Source organism: Micropterus dolomieu, linkage group LG09, assembly GCF_021292245.1.
Source record: "Micropterus dolomieu isolate WLL.071019.BEF.003 ecotype Adirondacks linkage group LG09, ASM2129224v1, whole genome shotgun sequence".
Classification (NCBI taxonomy): Eukaryota; Metazoa; Chordata; class Actinopteri; order Centrarchiformes; family Centrarchidae; genus Micropterus; species Micropterus dolomieu.
Window position 1 is genome coordinate 23,300,476 of NC_060158.1, and position 8,286 is coordinate 23,308,761.

An 8,286-nucleotide genomic window follows, 5' to 3' on the forward strand; every position below is an offset into this window, starting at 1 on the left:
GAGCCAGACCATTTCTCTGCCAACAGAGACACCCGAATACGTCAGTAGGCAGATTTCCGGTAGCCTTGCCTCTAGCTTGTCTATAGAAGAAGTATATATATATATATATATATATATATATATATTTTTTTTTTAATACCTTTATTTTACCAGGCAAGTTAATTAAGAACAGTTTCTTAATAATAACAATAACTGTCCTTGAAAAAATGATAAAACTCACTACAGCAATGGGAAAACACAATTTTTTTAGTTAGACAATGCAAACATATAAAAATGTAAACGATAATAAGTAATGTAAACAATAAATATGAGAGAAACAAATTACGGATTTGCAGCAAGCTGACCATCCTCCAAAATATGACATTATGAATATTAATGCAAACGTTGTATTCAAAACCAGGATATATATAAATTCTTTTATGTGTGAGCAAATGTCTGGTGAAAAATCAGATAATGAAGAAGACACAGCTTACTAAAATATATAATTTTTTTACATTTCTTAACCAACACTCACAGAACAACATTGTCAGACTGAGAACATAACAGCTCACACCGCCAACAGTGCTCAGACAGCGGTAAACATGCTAACAGATTAGCTCGTAGCATCCCATTAGGAGTCTCCTGTTTCCAGTCTTTGTGCTAAGCTAACCAGCTGCTGGTTGTAGCTTTAACGGACAGATATTAGAGTGGCATCAATGTTCTCAACTAACTCTCAGCATGAAAGCGTTTATATAAAGTATGTTTCCCAAAATGTCAAACTATTAAACTTTCATATATGAAAAGCTAAACTGATGTCTCCAGGCAGTCTGAACAATAACAGGTGTATTCAAAGGGGAGAAAAAAAGAAAAAAACGTGTGTTTGACCAGATTTATGTGTTCATTTGTCTTCCTGTGTGTGTTCTGACTTTGATCACTGACAGTGTACAGAAGTACCACATTCTAGCGTGATAATATTTGATTTGATGTGGTGAAGTGTAATTAAAACAAGCTTGTCTTTTGCATATGTTGGCCAGCGTTGGCATCAACACGGCAGTGTTCGAATCCATCTGGCCAAACACCTTCATTTGAACTCATCTCCCCTCTCTGCCTCTATTTAGCATCTCTCTTTTCCGGAATAGAAACTTGGACCATTACACTAAGCAGCAAAAAACCCTGATCAGGGATCAGTATTAGAGAGATGAAATAATAATCCATGTGTTATCCAGTCAGTAGAGAGCATCAGTACTGGTAGTGCTCCAACCCGGCGAAGGGCTGTTGTTGTTTTTCTTTGATCAGACCAGCAGGAATAACAATCTATAATTCATAATGCTCAGTCTAGTCTGGGAACACTAGGCACTGCACCTTTAATTATTGATCAAACAGAACAGATTTAATATCAATCACTGAAGCATAGGCAGAAGTGAGCAAAGTAGGAGAAATGGAACAATCTCTCGAGCGCTGCCGTCTAACCCTCTAAAGAAAACAAAAAAGAAATACAGTACAGTTAATACTGTGGTGGTGTGCAAACAGGAACTCAGGCGTAGCTTGGACACTGATTCACTGAGACTACAGCTCAGGATACATGCTCTTTGAAGGCTCATACTGAGAGTTTGGAATCTGCAGCTGCCAATACTCAGTACTTGTGCAAATCATTCAACATTATTCAATGTTTTCCATGAATTTGATTCCAAAAGAGGTGGAAAACCTGCAGAGGCGACATACTACTCACTGAAAACAAATATAATACTACTAATACAACACTAAGCACGACCACCATAACTACTACTACTACTTGTAAAACTATTAATATATCATTACTACTTCAGTTACTGCTACCACTTCTGCTACTACTATAGCGACTACTAATACTACTATAATCAATGCTACTACAACAACTACTTATTTTACTACCGTTGATACTTTTACAGTACTGCTATTGCAACTACTGCCATTAGTACTATTACTACTGCTATTCTGCTACTACTACCATTGCTACATCTGAAACTACTATTAATATTATTACTAGTACTAGTATTACCAGTACTGCTATTACCACTACAATTATTACTACTCCCATTGGCACCACACTATTGCTACTATGACAGCTACTAGTGCTACTCATACACTGCTATTATTAGTTATTCATTATTATTATTATTAATATTATTATTACAAATACTCCTACTGCTACTTGTTAGTGCTACTTTTGCCTATGCAACTACTATTACCATTACTATTGTTTGTAGTTGAGTATTACTAGTACTATTACTACCACTAATACCATCATAACCCCCACTAGGCTCCTACTATTGCTACAACTACTGTAACTCATCTGCTTCTGTTACTAATACAGTTGCTATTGCTACTACCATCATGACTACAACTACTTACTGTGACTACTTGCTACTGTTATCACTACCATTGTTTCTGCAACTGCTACTAGTAGTATTATCAGTGCTACTATTACTAACATTACAATAACTACTAGTATTACCATCAGTAGTGGTATCACAGCTACTATTACTACAAGAACTACTATGACAGTACTACGTTTCATACTACTTTTACCATAGCTGACTCCCACTAACACTAAAACAGTTATTACTACTTCTACCGCTACTAGTAGTATTACTGCTACTAGAACTACGACTACCATTACTACCACAACAACTACTACTATTACTTCTAGTAGAAGTAGTACTGTTAAAAGATGTCTGTGAAGGTTCTCAGTCATCCAGTTCATAGTTATCCAAAGAAGGTTAAAGTCAAGGGCAACTGCAACATGAGGACACCTGAGGACAAGAGGTTTGTCCTCAGGTGAAGATGCCAACAAGGCAAACAACCCCACAGAGGGAGTTTCCCTGCTAGTCAGTCAGAACAGAAGAAGTCTCTCGGATGAAGGACAAAACGTTTTCTAGTATCTTCAATTAAGTTTTCTTCTGGTATTCTTCAACCAACCAGTATTGACTTTAACCTTCTTTGGAGTACTGTTACAATTGCTACTACTACTACTACTACTATTATAACAACAACCACTACCTGCTATGTTACTACTACTATTGTCACTACTGACTCCTACTACTGCAAAAAATGTTACTGCTCTTACTACTAATAATACTACTAGTAGTACTACTGCTACTATCACTACTACTACAATCACGAGCTACTATTATGATTACTACTACTAGTAGTACTACTGATACTAGTAGTATCAGCATACTACTATTACTACTACTATTACTATCACTGACTCCAACTACTACTAAAACAGTTACCACTGTTACTCCCACTATACATACTATATACACTATTTACTACTACTACACTGTCTGTGTAGAATGTGTCTTATGTGAATGTGTGTCTGAAATGACTTGACAATGAGGCCAGATCAGTTATTCCATAAATAATATAAGTAATCTGGAATAGATATGCAATAAATATAATATAAAATTTCATTTCAGCTAACAGGATCCTTGTGTATGGCCTTTACTCTAAATTGAAACATCAGGAAGGAAAGTAGCAAGGCAAAATGGCTTTAGTCCACTGAGTGGGAGAAATGTGCAGCTGAAGTATACTGATTACACTGGGCCTGTAAGGGGCTTGCAGCTGTAGAAGCAATTGAACGCACACATGCACACGCACACACACACAATGCAAAACCCCAAACATATTTGCAGCTTCCTGCCTTTTACTGTCTATTGTTATATTTAGTCACACAGCTCTCACAGACCACTTTCAACACCCAGGGTACAATTAGAAATGGACAGCCATTTTCTTACACTGGCACAATGTTTAACACACACACACACACACACACACGCACACACACAAACACAGGAGAATTCCTGCAGTGTTAGGGGGCTCTTGCCTTCCACTCAGTACAGGAATGCAAGGAGAGAGAGAATGAGCGAGAGAGGGAGAGCGACTGGGACTTTCCCCAGGATCCCAGAAAAAGGAGGGAGAGAGGAAGCAGACAGTGGGAGCGACGGAGGACAGGAACAAATACAGGAGGAGGGAAAATGGATGGGTTGTCTTGTGTATGGGCTCGTTTCTGTTTCCCACAGTGGAAATGACCCAGTTATTACTGCACACTGTGTGTGAAAAAGGCCTTACAGCATGAAACAGAAGAAGATGAAAAACATCAGAAATGTATCAGAGAGATTGTACAACAACTTTGCCTCCACTAAAAAAAACTGGGAAAGTTGTTTATACCGGCTGAAATGTGTCTCACTCTCCCTCTCTCCCTCTTTGTGTCTGTCTCTCTGTCAAGGTTAATGCGGTGTCTACAGAGCTTACTGCAGTTGCCACCGGTGTTCCCATTGATCCCACACACAGAGACGCTGCTCCCCATATGGCACCGCTGAGGGTGTGTGTGTGTGATTGGGATCAGTAGTCTTGATAGTGACTCAGTTTGTGGCATGTGTGTATGAGTGAGTGTGTGTGGTCGGCTCGGTGAGCCAGCTGCTGGCATTCAGGGTTGCGTGCATGTGTGTGTGTGTGTGTAATAATAGAAGAAAACCTCTCTGACATTAAGAACTTGCCATGTCATCTCAATCCAGGGAGGCCTCACTGTGATAAAAGAACAAGGAATCCTTTCACCCCTATGTGCGTGTTTGTGTGTGTGTATATGTGTCCACATTAGTGCATAAACACGTGTGTACATCAGTACATCTGTGTGTTTAAGTGTGTATGTGTGCATATTTTTGTGTGTCTATGCATGTGCATATCTATTGTATATCCAGGTGCTTTTGGGTGTGTGCGCAGGTATGTCTGTCTATGTGTGCTTCTGCCTATGCATGTCTGTATGAAAGTATGTGTGTGTGTGTGTGTGCCTTCTGTGAGGGTGGTCTCCACCTGTGGACTACACTGTATAGATGCAGTTGCAGAGAAAGGGGTGGGGGCTCCATTTCTCTCCAGAACACACAGATCCCCCGTTAATTAAAAATCCAAATACTGTATGTTTAAGCTAACCTATGGCAGCTCAGATATCAGAGAAAGAAATGGAGAAAATGAAAGGGAAAGGAAAGCCCCTCATTCTGCACATACTTGAATATCTATTTTAATCCTGTTTGACAACCTTAGCTGATTATAAATCAACTGATTCACACAGGAATGTGTGGGTTAGCTACTGCTAGCTAGTGGTTTGTGTCGTGGGTGTTCTGCAAGGTTCTCCAAAATACCTCCTGGTTTGCTTCTACATTGTGCCACTCAAGACACATGCTCATTAGTGTCTTTCCCTGGCCCCACTGACATGTCCCATAGACTTTACTTTGCGATGATGTCATTGACTAGAAGATGACTTTTCTGGGCTCTGTGTAAGTTTTATCAGTACTAAATCTCGGCTTAATGGCAAAATATTCACAGTACAGAGTAGTAATCAAGCTTGCCCTTAAAGGTGTTCATCATACTTTTATAATGGTTGTCGCTTTTGGGGCCAGTGGAAATTTTTGTTACAGTGCTGAGTCGCCATGCTGTATCTTTTAATACATCCGTGATGTTTTGTCAGTATCCCAACCTCTATTTAAGGTAGCCTGTGTTCCACTAGCCCTTATAGATATATAGATTCCATCCTCATCAAACTTTTGCTATGTTGATTTTTTAAGTATTAAGTAACTCATACATTGTTGACATGTTTGCTAGCTTGGAGTCTTCTTGCTCAACTTTGTTCGTGCATTATTATTGTCTGACGCTGGGCCACTGTATCTGTTGATCATCGCGATAATGTGAAACCGAAGGCAGGAATATGTACTGCTTCGCCGGGTGGTCATATGCAAGCCCAAATAAAATAGGAACCCACTCTTAAAAACATTGCTACACAGCGCTACTGGTAGTCAAAAACTCAGCAGGGTACTTTTAAGTGCAGCAGCACTGTCAGAACCTCAGTGAAACTGAAGCTGTTGAATGCTAACACAATTCAGTCTATTTTACAAAATAATCTTAACTCATGGTCCACTTATTAGTTTTTTTTACTTTTATTAGCTTTTATCAGCACTTTCAAGCTTTTTTAATTGGACCTTGAGTTAAGATTATTTTGTCTAACTATTTCCCAAGATGACCTTTCATGCTCAAATTTCAGTCTTTAATCTTTGTTTTCAATTAAACGTCAGCCAAGTTATCACATTTCAGCTTTTCATAAAGAATGATGATAGAAGCCCTCAAAGAGAAAAATTACAGCTATAGAAACAGACTAACTGTAAAGTAGGCAAAGCTCGGGCTTTTTGTGGCTTCTGACTGAAAAAAAACGCATCATTATCATCATGATGCAACCATCAAAATATATACATGCAGGGTGTTTATATTTTGGCATTATTTAATAATATTTTCATGATAGAATACATCAAATTATGTCAGAAATAACTTCAATGTGATGAGGGAGTTTTTACCCTGCCCTAAAAGTGGCTAATCCACCTATAAGAACTGCATGAGTTATATATCTACAGAGATTTTTTTTTTTACGTTGAAACTCTAACACTAAAGACTGAAAAATGTCAGTATTGGCCTTCAAAATCCAATATCAGTCTAACCCCAGCTGGCGCATGAGAGAGAAAAAGAGGGTGACTGCAAACCACATCTTAGCCTGCCAAAAATCACATTTCCCCTCTACAGTATAGCTGGTTTACATTAAATCTCACACATGCATGGCAAAGCCCAAGTCCACCCACTTCACATTTCATTACCAAGAAAAGCTCAAACTGTTACACAATCCTCTCCAATGCGGCAGAAATCTCTAATGTGATTTCATCAAAACTTAAGATGAAAAAGAACTGTAAAAGGTGGTAGTTAAGTGGTGAGGAGAATGAATAGAAGGGGAGTGAACCACTATAAATTCATCCCATGGGATTAAGAGCTATGGAAACTGGAGAATCTGGGGTCAGACATGGCCCCTACATGTGTGATCTATTGGCCAAAGCGGTACAATACTAATGGCAAGGGAATAGCAACATATCACATGTCCCTACTGCTGTATTACAATATGTTCACTTAATGAAAGTGGTTATTTATACTTGCAAGACAGCAGAAACCATTTCTGACGGTTTTCTATCGATAGTTCTACATTTGAGTGATGTGAATGCTTTAGGAATATGGTTAATTCTATTGACCCAGTTTGAAAGGGTTGAACTCAGGTTTTTAGTGGACATAGGAGCACTTTCAGATAATGGTGCATTTTGTATTTAGCCATGTTAAAGAGGCTCTGACCAAAAGTATGTGGAGATCCATTATTACACCTAATAGTGATTGCTGAATATCTCATTCCCAAAACACTCTGAGATAACCCTGACGATATCATCAAGGAAATAACCCCATATCCTGTCATTAGCCTGTGTTACAAACCTGGGGACTCAAGTCAGGGTCGTGGCCTTTGCGGCTTCAATTTTGACCATTCGTTTTTTAACCTGTGTCTCACAAAGACTTATTGTTACTTCACTTGAAGGTTTGACCTCCACTGTGCAGAGTTTGACACTGTTTTCACATTCATCTTCTGAATGGGAAAAGTTTCTTTACCTCAAATCTATGTTTAAGACCGAGCAGGACTTTGTGATATCACAACCAGTATGGAAGACAGTTGGGGTCTAGCATAAGAAAACTGCACAAGTGTGATGTGGAAACTTGATGCCTCCAGTGCCCACACTGACAATGTTTGTGTCAGTAAAGTAGTAGACATCCTGTGTCCAGCAGTTTATCTATGAAACCAAAATGATTTCCCTATTCATAGAGGAAAAGAAATGTCATTTTTTGAGAAATTCTAACAAGATAATTAATCTTTTTTTGTGTAACCACATCCAATACAAACTATTATTCAGAGCAGTACTTTTATGTCTTGAACCAGTGTTAATTTCATCTGTAGCCTATCCTCTCTACCCTGATTAGTAAAACAGTATCCTTCACCACCCAAAAACACCTGTTGCACTACTGTTAATAAGAAGCATCTTGCATTCAAAACATTCTGTCACTGTCAGTAATGTTATCTGACGTTACTGGTTCTGGGATGAAAATGAATTCATCTACAATCCACTGAGAGTTAGACAAAAGCAGCAACAAAACAGTTGGCAAAAACTATGAAACTATGAAAACATGCAGGCCAGCGCCCAGACTAGATCTGTCTTCTGTCTTTCTCTTGTATGGATTTATTCATATACTATATTGGCATGTGTTTTAATCAGAAACACTACTGCCAAAACAGTGAGCGAAACTTAATATTTCAAAGACCAACATGCATCAGCTAATGACTGTACTGCTATATTTCAAACTGTAAGAAGATGATAAGGTCCCCCCCCCCCCCCCCCCCCCCCCCCCCCCCCCCCCCTA